Source organism: Hyperolius riggenbachi, chromosome 4 (assembly GCF_040937935.1).
Source record: "Hyperolius riggenbachi isolate aHypRig1 chromosome 4, aHypRig1.pri, whole genome shotgun sequence".
Lineage (NCBI taxonomy): Eukaryota > Metazoa > Chordata > Amphibia > Anura > Hyperoliidae > Hyperolius > Hyperolius riggenbachi.
In genome coordinates, this window is record NC_090649.1 from 266,691,037 (window position 1) to 266,705,292 (window position 14,256).

The 14,256-nt window shown below is 43.9% G+C and overlaps 1 long non-coding RNA gene across 1 annotated transcript in view; it reads right to left on the reverse strand.

Moving 5' to 3' along the window:
• LOC137570716 (uncharacterized) overlaps positions 1-13,999 on the reverse strand; it is a 109,379-nt gene extending 95,380 nt beyond the window's left edge. Inside the window, exon 1 of the long non-coding RNA XR_011031153.1 lies at positions 13,868-13,999. This is a non-coding gene — a long non-coding RNA (uncharacterized lncRNA). The remainder of the gene's footprint in view (positions 1-13,867) is intronic.
• Between the last annotated feature and the right edge of the window lie 257 nt (positions 14,000-14,256).

The following is a 14,256-nucleotide window of genomic DNA, read 5'->3' on the forward strand; positions in this document are numbered from 1 at the left end:
TCGCACACTACATTAAAGCAGTTAAAAAATCTGTTCTTGTTCCTGAACTCCACCCCTATGAAGATTATCTGGATACTGGCCTGTTTGAACCCCCATTTGCTTCCTGGGATGTTGGGGCCTTGCTGGAGGAATTCGATTTGGATTGGAAAGCCTTTTGCGATTTTTACATCGCAAAAAGCGAAGATGTCTTGAATGCTTGTCTTGATTCTATGTACCTTCTGATTGATTCCGATGAATATGACAAGGATGATATGGATCTGGTGATCTATGTATGGCAAACGATTTTGGATGAGTTGCACACACACCAACCAATTGATTCCAATAAAGAGACATCGTTGTCGGATGATTATTCCTGCTTTTCTGGGGTAAAGCATGAGAGTCTTGTCTTTGTGCAATCTGAAATGAATGAGTATGCCGCTGTGGTTGATTCCTGTGCGAATCCTGGAGGATTCTCTCCTGACAGTGTGCGGTTTGAATCTGTGCGATCTGGTGCCTGTTTCTCGGATGTTCCTGCAGATTGTGATTGGCATGAGTCTGCCGGTTTCCTCAAGGATGTGTGGGATCCTTTGTCATTTAGAAACAGATCTTTGAGATCTTCCATCTGTGACCCTGCTATGGGGAAAGTTTCTCGACTGTGCAGCGTCAAAAGTAAAATTAATATGTCTAATAGAGTTTTTCCTGATGTTGTCGCTATTTCTACTGCAAATGCGCCTTTGTCTCGCCCTGTTCACACCTGTGAGGGCCTGTGGCCTGATGACAGTTGCTCCAGTGTTTCTGTCCTAAACGCTTTGCAGTCTGCTCCGCAGATCGCAGAGATGTGCGCTAGGGAAGCGTCAGTTTCACAACCTAAAGCGATCCTGGATTCGCAAATTTTGCGCTCTGTCTCCTCGGATTCGACATCGTTAGCCGAGTCTAAGAGTGAGACAGCACTTTCGTTTTGCGAATCTGACTCTGAAGCGTCTTTGCTGGGTCCAGAGAGGGTTTCTCTGAGCCTGCCCTGTACCATGAATAACAAAATGATGTCCAATCACACTGACATTTTGGAGTCCCTTTCTTGCTTTGAAGAAAGTTCTGACTCTCCACCCTGTACTCTGGATGAGTCAATATTGTCTTGTACAATATCTCCTGCCCTGCCCCTAGAGGCTCGTCTAGGTATTGCTGCTATTTTTACCTGTCTTTCTGCAGTTTTGGAGTTGCAAGCTAGTTTGACTGCTACGCAGAATTCTGGGTGCAGCGAGATTAAAGTTAGGGAGTCAGTGTGTGGTTCAGGGAATATTCCTGTATGTTCCACTCATGATGATGAAATTCAGTCTCAGTTTATGGTGGAACCTTCCCTGGGACATCTGCCCTGTTCTCAAAATAAAGTTCCAGTTTTGCCCTGTAACATGGATAGTACAGAATCCTTTTTAGAAAACTTGAAAAATGATATTCCTGAGGTCTTGTTTGATGTTCTGGAGGTCTCCGAGTTCCTCCCAAAGGGTGCAGAACTTGTAGGAGATGTCTCCTGCCCCCCAAGTCCTTCTGAGGTGTTACCCTCTTCCGTAGGCATTGCTGCCTTGCTGGCTACCTTTTCAGCTCTGATGGAGCTTCACTCATATGTAGTCAATGATGATATTATTGTCACAGAAATTTCTGAATTTGTATCCGAGTCTTCTTTTGAAAGTCCAGTGCCTGTGACCTCCACTCATGATGATTCTCTGTCCGGTACTGGTTTTGGTCTTGTCGTGCTGGACTCTGAGGTTGGCAGTTCCCCGACATGTCCTGAGGTTTCTCCTGTGCTGGTGTACCCCAGTGTGCTCTGTGACCCAGAAAGCCCAAGTGTGCCTCGGTTACCAGCGTACTCAGATGCTTCCTCGGTGGAGACATGCTCTGATATGGCCTGCCTGCTTGCATGCCCAGAAGTGGTCCCTGAAAGTCTTGATCTTGATGGGTGTCCTCGTAATTCTGAATCCGGAATTGTCATTGGTTCCATAGGGGTTCTTGGTAATTCTCCATGTGAGCCTGGTGATTGTTCTGCCCTCTTGGGATCTCTGTGGAGCTTCAAAAGGTTCTGGGAGATTCCGGGAGAAATTTTGCTTGGTACACTGTATAAGATCAACGGTGGCTTTTGTGTTATAAGGGACACTCCGAACAGGTATTGTGGCAGGTTTGGTATTTTCGGATGCTCCTTGGAAGTGGTGGGTATTGTCTGGAGGGTGTCGATGGCTTCTTCTCTGGCGTTCACAGTCCTGATGGGTGTTATACTGAGACTGGTAGTACTGATGGGCATGTTTCGGTGGCTTCTGTTTCCGATGAGGACGGTTTCGGGTGGACTGACTCTGGAATTGGACCTTGTCGGGCTGCCCCGACCTTCATGAGTCTTCAGTTTGAGTCTGTTGCTAATAGCAGTTTTGAGGGTTGTCTGGAATTCGACCCTGGAGGGGGGGGTACTGTGATGATTTGCTCAGCTGCCTGTGCAGGCAGGCAGCCCTTTGACCATTGTGTAGGTTTGCATGCTGCAGGACTCTGGAAAGAAGAGTTTCTGTCAGTTTTGCAGCTTGTGCTTGCAGAGGAATTTGCATACGTTGTCATGCAAATTGCCTGGCCACATTCATTGGAGGCGTGTACTATAAGTACTATGTCTTTCCCACAATGCTTCGCTGGTCATTTCCTTTCCATGGTCTGTTCCTGATGGACACTGCTGGAGTGTCAGCCATTGCTATCTAGTATAGTTAATTCCTGGGGGTTGCTTTAGGCTCCCCTTCTAGCCCAGTCAGGTTGTATTATCTGTATTGCCTGTTCTGTCTTGTCTTGCCTGTTGCCATTGTCCTGCCCCAATGGTGGTCGACAGGAAATGGTTCTGATCTCTGTTCTTGGAGTATAGCTGGTGCAGCGGTTGCTACCAGCTATCTCTTCTGTTCTGTCTCCTGGGATCGCGCTAGCTACTTTTCGCTAGCGCTGGGGATCCTTCTGTTCTGTCTTCTGGGATCGCACTAGCTACTTTTCGCTAGCGCTGGGGATCCTTCTGTTCTGCTACTCTGTACCTGGATCACGCTAGCCACTTTTCGCTAGTGCTGTGGATCCTATCTCTCGTTTGTCCCTGTTTTCGTGTGTCTGTCTTTTCCGCTACGCTTGCTGCAGGCTCGGTGAGGTAACCGTTAAGCAAGCGCTCGTGTCCTCTGTTTCATGTTTGTCTGTTAATGGTTAGTTAGGCGTGCTTGTCTCTATTGTGCTTATCACGTGGAGATCGCGCATAACCGCGTGCACTGTTGCGAATGAGTGCGGTGTTCGCGGTTAGCTAGCGTTGTTATTTTCCGTATCTCCTTATTGTATTTGCTGTGCCTTTGCTACCCTCGTATTCTATCTTGATCTGCCTTGTGTCACGTCTGGCGATCGCACCTCTCGCGATCGCGTTCCTATTTCGTATCTGCTGTTGTGTGTGCGCGGTCGCGGGGTGGCGACTGGATTGGCGCACACACATACAACCTATCCCTTTGCTCAATCTCATTCGCAATCGCCTCTCTTGCGATTGCATTCTGCGCTTCGTACAATTCCTGTCTGGCACTTGTGGAGGTACAGAGGATTGGTTCCTCTGCACTCCCCAGCGCCATCTGCCGACAGGAATTTCCCTCTACAGGTGCGTAGCACCTTTTGCTGGGTGCCTGCAAATATACGCTTGTGGAGGATTTCCACCGTGTCAGCGCACGCGTTGTGCGCTGATCACGGAGAAAGTTCCACAATCGTTACAGAATGACCAGCCAAACCCAAAACCCCAGTGTAGACGGAATTTCCGATTTGTACGATTTTGACGAATATGGCTCTTGTACCTTTAAGAGATTTAAAAAACTTGAACCTGAATCAGCAGACGAATTTTTGTCTGAGTGTACGAAACTGTTAGCGAACCCTGAATTCCAATGCACCCCAGTGTCTACCTGGGCCCCCCAAATGGTCTACATTCTGTTGGGGGGCGAAATGTCAATGTGGGGTTATGATGTGTTAAATCATACCACCCTGAGTCAAAGACCCCTGGAATTCTTGGCCTTTTTAATTCACAATTGGCTGAGATTACCTCAATTACCATACCCCCTTAATGAGTTGTTGTCAGCAGCTCAATCAGCTGTTCCATCTACTCTTTCATCCACAAAGCAGCCATCCAAAGCCTCTAAGTCTAAACGTAAAAGATCTAGGAAGGCTTCCCAGCGGAAAGATCCGTTGCCCATAGCAAACACAAATCAAGAGGTTATTTCTGTCAAGTCTGAAATGGGCAAAACCATGCAGTATGATAATGATGTTTATAATGCATCTGCTGATCAGTTTCCAGGTTTTTTGCCCCAATCCAAAGCTTATGTGGATCCTGCTATAGGTAGGATCGCACACTACATTAACCACCCTGGCGTTCTGATAAGATCGCCAGGGAGGCTGCGGGAGGGTTTTTTTTAAATTAAAAAAAAACTATTTCATGCAGCCAACTGAAAGTTGGCTGCATGAAAGCCCACTAGATGGCGCTCCGGAGGCGTTCTTCCGATCGCCTCCGGCGCCCAGAATAAACAAGGAAGGCCGCAATGAGCGGCCTTCCTTGTTTTGCTTACACCGTCGCCATAGCGACGAGCGGAGTGACGTCATGGACGTCAGCCGACGTCCTGACGTCAGACGCATCCGATCCAGCCCTTAGCGCTGGCCGGAACTTTTTGTTCCGGCTGCGCAGGGCTCAGGCGGCTGGGGGGACCCTCTTTCGCCGCTGCTCGCGGCGAATCGCCGCAGAGCGGCGGCGATCGGGCAGCACACGCGGCTGGCAAAGTGCCGGCTGCGTGTGCTGCACTTTATTTGGGGCAAATCGGCCCAGCAGGGCCTGAGCGGCAGGCTCCGGCGGTACTGGACGAGCTGAGCTCGTCCATACCGCTAAGATGGTTAAAGCAGTTAAAAAATCTGTTCTTGTTCCTGAACTCCACCCCTATGAAGATTATCTGGATACTGGCCTGTTTGAACCCCCATTTGCTTCCTGGGATGTTGGGGCCTTGCTGGAGGAATTCGATTTGGATTGGAAAGCCTTTTGCGATTTTTACATCGCAAAAAGCGAAGATGTCTTGAATGCTTGTCTTGATTCTATGTACCTTCTGATTGATTCCGATGAATATGACAAGGATGATATGGATCTGGTGATCTATGTATGGCAAACGATTTTGGATGAGTTGCACACACACCAACCAATTGATTCCAATAAAGAGACATCGTTGTCGGATGATTATTCCTGCTTTTCTGGGGTAAAGCATGAGAGTCTTGTCTTTGTGCAATCTGAAATGAATGAGTATGCCGCTGTGGTTGATTCCTGTGCGAATCCTGGAGGATTCTCTCCTGACAGTGTGCGGTTTGAATCTGTGCGATCTGGTGCCTGTTTCTCGGATGTTCCTGCAGATTGTGATTGGCATGAGTCTGCCGGTTTCCTCAAGGATGTGTGGGATCCTTTGTCATTTAGAAACAGATCTTTGAGATCTTCCATCTGTGACCCTGCTATGGGGAAAGTTTCTCGACTGTGCAGCGTCAAAAGTAAAATTAATATGTCTAATAGAGTTTTTCCTGATGTTGTCGCTATTTCTACTGCAAATGCGCCTTTGTCTCGCCCTGTTCACACCTGTGAGGGCCTGTGGCCTGATGACAGTTGCTCCAGTGTTTCTGTCCTAAACGCTTTGCAGTCTGCTCCGCAGATCGCAGAGATGTGCGCTAGGGAAGCGTCAGTTTCACAACCTAAAGCGATCCTGGATTCGCAAATTTTGCGCTCTGTCTCCTCGGATTCGACATCGTTAGCCGAGTCTAAGAGTGAGACAGCACTTTCGTTTTGCGAATCTGACTCTGAAGCGTCTTTGCTGGGTCCAGAGAGGGTTTCTCTGAGCCTGCCCTGTACCATGAATAACAAAATGATGTCCAATCACACTGACATTTTGGAGTCCCTTTCTTGCTTTGAAGAAAGTTCTGACTCTCCACCCTGTACTCTGGATGAGTCAATATTGTCTTGTACAATATCTCCTGCCCTGCCCCTAGAGGCTCGTCTAGGTATTGCTGCTATTTTTACCTGTCTTTCTGCAGTTTTGGAGTTGCAAGCTAGTTTGACTGCTACGCAGAATTCTGGGTGCAGCGAGATTAAAGTTAGGGAGTCAGTGTGTGGTTCAGGGAATATTCCTGTATGTTCCACTCATGATGATGAAATTCAGTCTCAGTTTATGGTGGAACCTTCCCTGGGACATCTGCCCTGTTCTCAAAATAAAGTTCCAGTTTTGCCCTGTAACATGGATAGTACAGAATCCTTTTTAGAAAACTTGAAAAATGATATTCCTGAGGTCTTGTTTGATGTTCTGGAGGTCTCCGAGTTCCTCCCAAAGGGTGCAGAACTTGTAGGAGATGTCTCCTGCCCCCCAAGTCCTTCTGAGGTGTTACCCTCTTCCGTAGGCATTGCTGCCTTGCTGGCTACCTTTTCAGCTCTGATGGAGCTTCACTCATATGTAGTCAATGATGATATTATTGTCACAGAAATTTCTGAATTTGTATCCGAGTCTTCTTTTGAAAGTCCAGTGCCTGTGACCTCCACTCATGATGATTCTCTGTCCGGTACTGGTTTTGGTCTTGTCGTGCTGGACTCTGAGGTTGGCAGTTCCCCGACATGTCCTGAAGTTTCTCCTGTGCTGGTGTACCCCAGTGTGCTCTGTGACCCAGAAAGCCCAAGTGTGCCTCGGTTACCAGCGTACTCAGATGCTTCCTCGGTGGAGACATGCTCTGATATGGCCTGCCTGCTTGCATGCCCAGAAGTGGTCCCTGAAAGTCTTGATCTTGATGGGTGTCCTCGTAATTCTGAATCCGGAATTGTCATTGGTTCCATGGGGGTTCTTGGTAATTCTCCATGTGAGCCTGGTGATTGTTCTGCCCTCTTGGGATCTCTGTGGAGCTTCAAAAGGTTCTGGGAGATTCCGGGAGAAATTTTGCTTGGTACACTGTATAAGATCAACGGTGGCTTTTGTGTTATAAGGGACACTCCGAACAGGTATTGTGGCAGGTTTGGTATTTTCGGATGCTCCTTGGAAGTGGTGGGTATTGTCTGGAGGGTGTCGATGGCTTCTTCTCTGGCGTTCACAGTCCTGATGGGTGTTATACTGAGACTGGTAGTACTGATGGGCATGTTTCGGTGGCTTCTGTTTCCGATGAGGACGGTTTTGGGTGGACTGACTCTGGAATTGGACCTTGTCGGGCTGCCCCGACCTTCATGAGTCTTCAGTTTGAGTCTGTTGCTAATAGCAGTTTTGAGGGTCGTCTGGAATTCGACCCTGGAGGGGGGGGTACTGTGATGATTTGCTCAGCTGCCTGTGCAGGCAGGCAGCCCTTTGACCATTGTGTAGGTTTGCATGCTGCAGGACTCTGGAAAGAAGAGTTTCTGTCAGTTTTGCAGCTTGTGCTTGCAGAGGAATTTGCATACGTTGTCATGCAAATTGCCTGGCCACATTCATTGGAGGCGTGTACTATAAGTACTATGTCTTTCCCACAATGCTTCGCTGGTCATTTCCTTTCCATGGTCTGTTCCTGATGGACACTGCTGGAGTGTCAGCCATTGCTATCTAGTATAGTTAATTCCTGGGGGTTGCTTTAGGCTCCCCTTCTAGCCCAGTCAGGTTGTATTATCTGTATTGCCTGTTCTGTCTTGTCTTGCCTGTTGCCATTGTCCTGCCCCAATGGTGGTCGACAGGAAATGGTTCTGATCTCTGTTCTTGGAGTATAGCTGGTGCAGCGGTTGCTACCAGCTATCTCTTCTGTTCTGTCTCCTGGGATCGCGCTAGCTACTTTTCGCTAGCGCTGGGGATCCTTCTGTTCTGTCTTCTGGGATCGCACTAGCTACTTTTCGCTAGCGCTGGGGATCCTTCTGTTCTGCTACTCTGTACCTGGATCACGCTAGCCACTTTTCGCTAGTGCTGTGGATCCTATCTCTCGTTTGTCCCTGTTTTCGTGTGTCTGTCTTTTCCGCTACGCTTGCTGCAGGCTCGGTGAGGTAACCGTTAAGCAAGCGCTCGCGTCCTCTGTTTCATGTTTGTCTGTTAATGGTTAGTTAGGCGTGCTTGTCTCTATTGTGCTTATCACGTGGAGATCGCGCATAACCGCGTGCACTGTTGCGAATGAGTGCGGTGTTCGCGGTTAGCTAGCGTTGTTATTTTCCGTATCTCCTTATTGTATTTGCTGTGCCTTTGCTACCCTCGTATTCTATCTTGATCTGCCTTGTGTCACGTCTGGCGATCGCACCTCTCGCGATCGCGTTCCTATTTCGTATCTGCTGTTGTGTGTGCGCGGTCGCGGGGTGGCGACTGGATTGGCGCACACACATACAACCTATCCCTTTGCTCAATCTCATTCGCAATCGCCTCTCTTGCGATTGCGTTCTGCGCTTCGTACAATTCCTGTCTGGCACTTGTGGAGGTACAGAGGATTGGTTCCTCTGCACTCCCCAGCGCCATCTGCCGACAGGAATTTCCCTCTACAGGTGCGTAGCACCTTTTGCTGGGTGCCTGCAAATATACGCTTGTGGAGGATTTCCGCCGTGTCAGCGCACGCGTTGTGCGCTGATCACGGAAAAAGTTCCACAATCGTTACAGAACACTGGCCCTTTAGTAGTCAGTGCCAAACAGTTGCATGCTATTTTTTAATCTATAATATATTCCTCCTCTTCCATTTATTTTCCCACCTAGCTGCTTATTTGAAACACAATCCCCTGCTCACTTGTGTTTACAAGCAAGGCTGAGGTGACTCAGCGATTGGAGGAGAAAATAAAAAAAAGTAAAGGGCAGAAATGACATCAGGATTTAGCCTAAACTGTGGGCAAAAGAAATGGTTCCCACCAGCAACAGAATTCTCTTCATTTACTATATAAAATTCCCTGAAATCAAAACGTGGACAGTACAATACATGTGTTATATAAGTAGATCAATTATTTACCTACTTATATATGTGTTTTTTCCCTGACATAGTATGGCTAAACCTACTGCTTTAAATTTCTTTATTTCCTACCAATTACCATCAATATTATGCATATTTCAAATGTAACATTTGCTTGTCTTTCTTCTCCTCCATTCACTTTAACAATGTAGTTCATTTTCAGTATCACTCTACAGTCTTTACATCCTGATGAAAAATCCTGAACACCTTTAGCCATCATAAAGTGAATTCTATCCACTTGCATTTTTATTTTCTTAGCACAATATGCAGTTGTCAGTATGATCTTCTCCTGTAGAAGCTTGAAAGGATGCACCCTGCAAAGTCTCTGTCACATGCACTACTCACAGACAGAATAGGAGAGGGGTGCTAGCAATACTCACAGACAGAATAGGAGAGGGGTGCTAGCACTTCACAGACAGAATAGGGGAGGGGTGCTAGCACTACTCACAGACAGAATAGGGGAGGGGTGCTAGCACTACTCACAGACAGAATAGGGGAGGGTGCTAGCACTACTCACAGACAGAATAGGGGAGGGGTGCTAGCACTACTCACAGACAGAATAGGGGAAGGGTGCTAGCACTACTTATAGATAGAATAGTGGAGAGTGCTAGCACTACTCACAGAAAAAATAGGGGAGGGTGCTAGCAGTACTCGCAGACAGAATAGGGGAGGGTGCTAGCACTACTTATAGATAGAATAGTGGAGAGTGCTAGCACTACTCACAGACAAAATAGGGGAGGGTGCTAGCAGTACTCGCAGACAGAATAGGGGAGGGTGCTAGCACTACTCACAGACAGAATAGGGGAGGGGTGCTAGCATCTGGAGCTAAGAGCATAATTGTCTCACTACTAGCAGCCTTTAATGAAATAAGAATAATAGATTTGTATCAGTTGTGCAGTACTAGCTATTCCCTCGGCCTCATTTTACATGTTTCTGTCTGAATTTGGAAGGCTGTACTTCCGTTGTGATTTAAAGGAACACTGAGTGGGGCTCTTTTTTCAATTGATTTCAATGGAGATAGGAATAGTTAGGGAAGTGCTGTTAAATGTGGGTGTATACATTTCAATGCTTATCTATTTGTTTACTGTTATCAATTTCATTTACACTTTAGTGTCGCCAAATCTGACGGTCTACTTAATAATGAAGGGAGGGGGATTCCCTCACACTACATCTGTTAACCCTGTGTGTGAGAGAAATCTTTCACTCCAGCTGCCTGTGTCTCTTAGAGCTGGTTGTAGAGAGCGTAGGAAATGTATCTTATGTGCAACATAAACATTTGTAATAGTGTGTGAAACATGACACCAGAGGCATTTCATATAACACTATAGCTTCACTATTACATTGTTCTTAGCATGTCAGACTGCAAAGATTCGCCTTTGCAAATGAGACATTCCAAACGTAGCTAAAATCTATACACAATGAATTAAAGCTTTTGCCACTGATATTTTACATGAAAAGTAGGAAAATGCTTACACAGCTACTTACACATTATTTGTACATTGTCATTTTAGAACACTTAGTTTGATAGTGTTCTTTTGAGACAATCCTTCCATTTCTGAATTTTGTAACTGGATCACGTTATTTTTAGACACAGACATTTTTACCAGTAACTTTAATATATGTGTGTGCAGGTAGTAGTTTATACAGATGATGATGTGAAACCCCATCTTTGTGGAGAAATAAGCAATTCCATCAGTTCTACTTAACATATTTGTCAGTTATCATTTGAATAGCTTACGTGCTGTATTTGAATTCAGATGTCCAGCTGCTCCACACTTGCTCACACAAAATGTGTCAACGCTGGGAGTATCAGAACTTCCTGTCAGTCACTCAGTTTGCTGGAATGGAAATCTAGCAATAATTGTAAATGACTAGTGTGCCATGTTACTGCTGTGGAAAGGGGAAATCAAGCTGGACTGTTTGTACTAAGAACTAGTGCATTATAATGTACAGATTACAGATCAGAAAAAAGCTTTGTTTATGTCTGAGGGTTACACTTAAGGTTTAGGTTATATGGAGGCCACCATCTTTGATTTGGGCAAGAAGGTCATCAAAGAAGATTTAGGTAAACCCTACATTAAACTAATTTGTCAACAAGGCCTAGCTGCCCAGATCCAAGATGGCGATGAACAATTTATGTTTCTGATCAATTAAATATCTGAAAGGAACGTAGGACATAAACCAAAAGCAAAAGTCTTAGTTTATGTCCTATGGCTTACTCTAATCAATGCCACAATACAGTATAAGGAGACTCGGGAAAGCATCTTTAGATCTCTAATTGCCAATACCGATTTCATTTTTGTGTTACAATACACTGCCATAACGTACATTACAACATTTAATGCTCAGTTGTACATGTTCCCATACTAGATGTGTGCTGATGTTATCCGCACTATAGTAGATGTAGCTAACACTTAAAGGACCACTATTGCAAAATTTCTAAAAAATAAAACTAAAAAAGATTTATTTTGTAAAGAATGCTAGTAGAAGGGATAGTGAAGGGTTAAGAATTTGTTAAAAAATAAATCACTCTGCTGTTTACATTCACGGCAGTGTGAGAGCTCTTCCGATGGACAGCTCCTATCTGCTTGGCTAAGATTATTAGACTGTACTGCGGGCTCTGTACTACTCTCCTCCTGTGATCTTAGCCAGGCAGATAGGAGCTGTCCGTTGGAAGAGCTCTCACATCCACGCTGCCGTGAATGTGTAAACAGCAGGGTGATTTATTGTTTAACCAATTCTTAACCCTTTACTATCCCTTCTACTAGCATTCTTTCTAGAATAAATCTTATTTAGTTTTATTTTTTTAGAAATTTCACGATAGTGGTCCTTTAATAACCTTACTCTAAATGTAGAGATTCAGTTTACAAATGTAGAAGCAGTATAAACAGTTAAGAAGAGCATTTTTAAACAGGGATAAGCACATACTATAGCTTGTTTACTATCACTCTAGGCAAAGAAAAAGGCTCCATCCACACTGGTAATGTGTTTACGAAAGTTATTTCTCTCATGCATTTCCAAACACACACTTAGATTCGTGAGTTACACTATAAAGCATTGGCAGATGCAATACAGTGCAACTCAACATTAGATCGCATGCATCATGGGTCATACTGTATATGCTGGGGTTGACATACCAGTATGCTAAAAGAGAGGTAACAAATCTAGAGGTATATTGCATTTTTTCATGTCCCTAACATATTGTAAGCACAATTAAGAATAAGTATACTGACATCTGTATGCATCATCAATGAAATATGTGCTGCACTTAGAATTTAGATGAGTTGGTATAAATTCAGTGAAAGACATTAAAATATTCTAAATATTGTGGTATGTATAATATACTGTCAAAGCATGACTTCCTATCTAGTTACACTTTTTAAAGGCATTCTATGCATCCTCTGGCAAGATTTATGTGGTCTAAAATAGCCAAAAGCATGGATAAATAGGCTTTTTCTTATCTGCTCAGCTTAATATAAAAATGATGCAGGATACATTAATGTAAGTATAATGCAAGATGCTAACTTCTGCAAATGTGGAAAAGATACAGATTTTTTTATACATATGCTTGGAAATTGCATTAGGAATGGTTCTACATAAATGCAATAGTTGTTCTGAAAAGCAAACCAAAACAAGTATTATGTGTGCAGACAAAGAACTTGCCATTACACAGAGTTCAACAAGCACACCTATCTGTTTTCTCTCTGGATAGTATTCAGCAATTGCTTTCAACTAAGAATAGAAATATTGCAAAACCAAATGGGCAAAGTAACAAATAGAACTTTAATGCTATAAACAGAAAGCCCGCAGAAATGCCTCAGGCTTCTTTGTCCCTCTTAAAGGTTTTAAAGACAAGGCCTCCAGCATATTTTGCCACAGGAACATTAAAGTCGACTTGGCTTCTTGGTAATAAAAGTTCAGTTTACACAGAAATACAACACTTGCTGATGTGCTTAAAAGTCGATGATAAGTTGACATTACACTCAAGTTTACAAAAAAATGAAATAAGCTAAAAAGTAACAGACCTTTTAAACAAATAATACATTAGTATATTTATATATATATTTTTATGTAACTATGAAGAAAGGTTCTGCACTGTCTATGCCAGAGTAAAATGTATTTTATTAGAAACAATAATTAAAAAATGTATTGAAAAGCATAACTACCAGCATTTACATTTTTGAGCTTCTGCATACATTGAATCCCATGACTTTAGTTTTGTAAAAATGTGAAATTGTACTGTATGGATCCTATTTGAGAGATGATGGGCAGCAGTCTCTAGTGGGTGCTATATTAATTTGCCACGTGGTCCACCAGGAGGCTGCTCACAACATCCCACCACTGGCAACCAGTTGAGACTGCAGTGAGAGATACTACATTAGATAGCTGGCAGGACACCTACAAGTGGCGGACAGAACATAGTCAGGAGCAGGTGAGATGTTGATGAAGAAGGCAATAAGATCTTTTTTTTTTTTTAAAGCAACAGTGGGCACTTGGAGCATAAGGAAAGCCATCATGCAAACTGAACCAAGATTAAGAAAATCAATCGTTTTAATGCACAACATGAATCACAACTGTCAGCAATAAGTTCCTGTCATGATGGGTTTAATCTGCCTTATTTGACACAATGGGCATGGTCCGAAACAGGGAAGCATACACCTGCACAAACATCATTGGAGGCCCTGGGGTACATTTCTGTCTGCATCTGAAGAGCAATTGTACTGAGATTATTGGAAGTCTAGTACCCTTTCACTTGTCACCATGCTACAAAACTAGGAATAAAAACAGTTGGTAAATGGAAGCAGATCTTTGACCTCAATGAATCGCTGTACTTGGAAATTCTTAGCTGGCTGCAAATTTAAATTTAATTTTTTTTTACATTTTTTGTAACATTATATTCCATGAAGGATTGTGCAGAACTCACCAATGCTAAGATGGAACAAAAGTGGAATTTCCTGTGAAAGGATTACTAGATTCTTGTTTGCTATTTATCACCATAAGATCTTCTTCCTGTCTTGCATTTGTAATGTAATACTTCACCTGCAATCTCATGCCATTGTAGTGATTGTCTCATTTCGATTCACAATATCTGCAGCAAATTTTTCAAAACCTTATTTTTCCACTAACTATAACTCTGGTAAGAAGGTGTCTATTTATTTAATTCATCATTATGTGTACAGTAGAATATGCAGTTTTTTTTGTTTTGCACCATCAATAAAATACAACAGTGTAACACCAATGACAATGATAAATAGCCACTATTATGCCTATTTCAAAAGATATATTTCTGTTGTAATTTCCTTCAGAGTATCT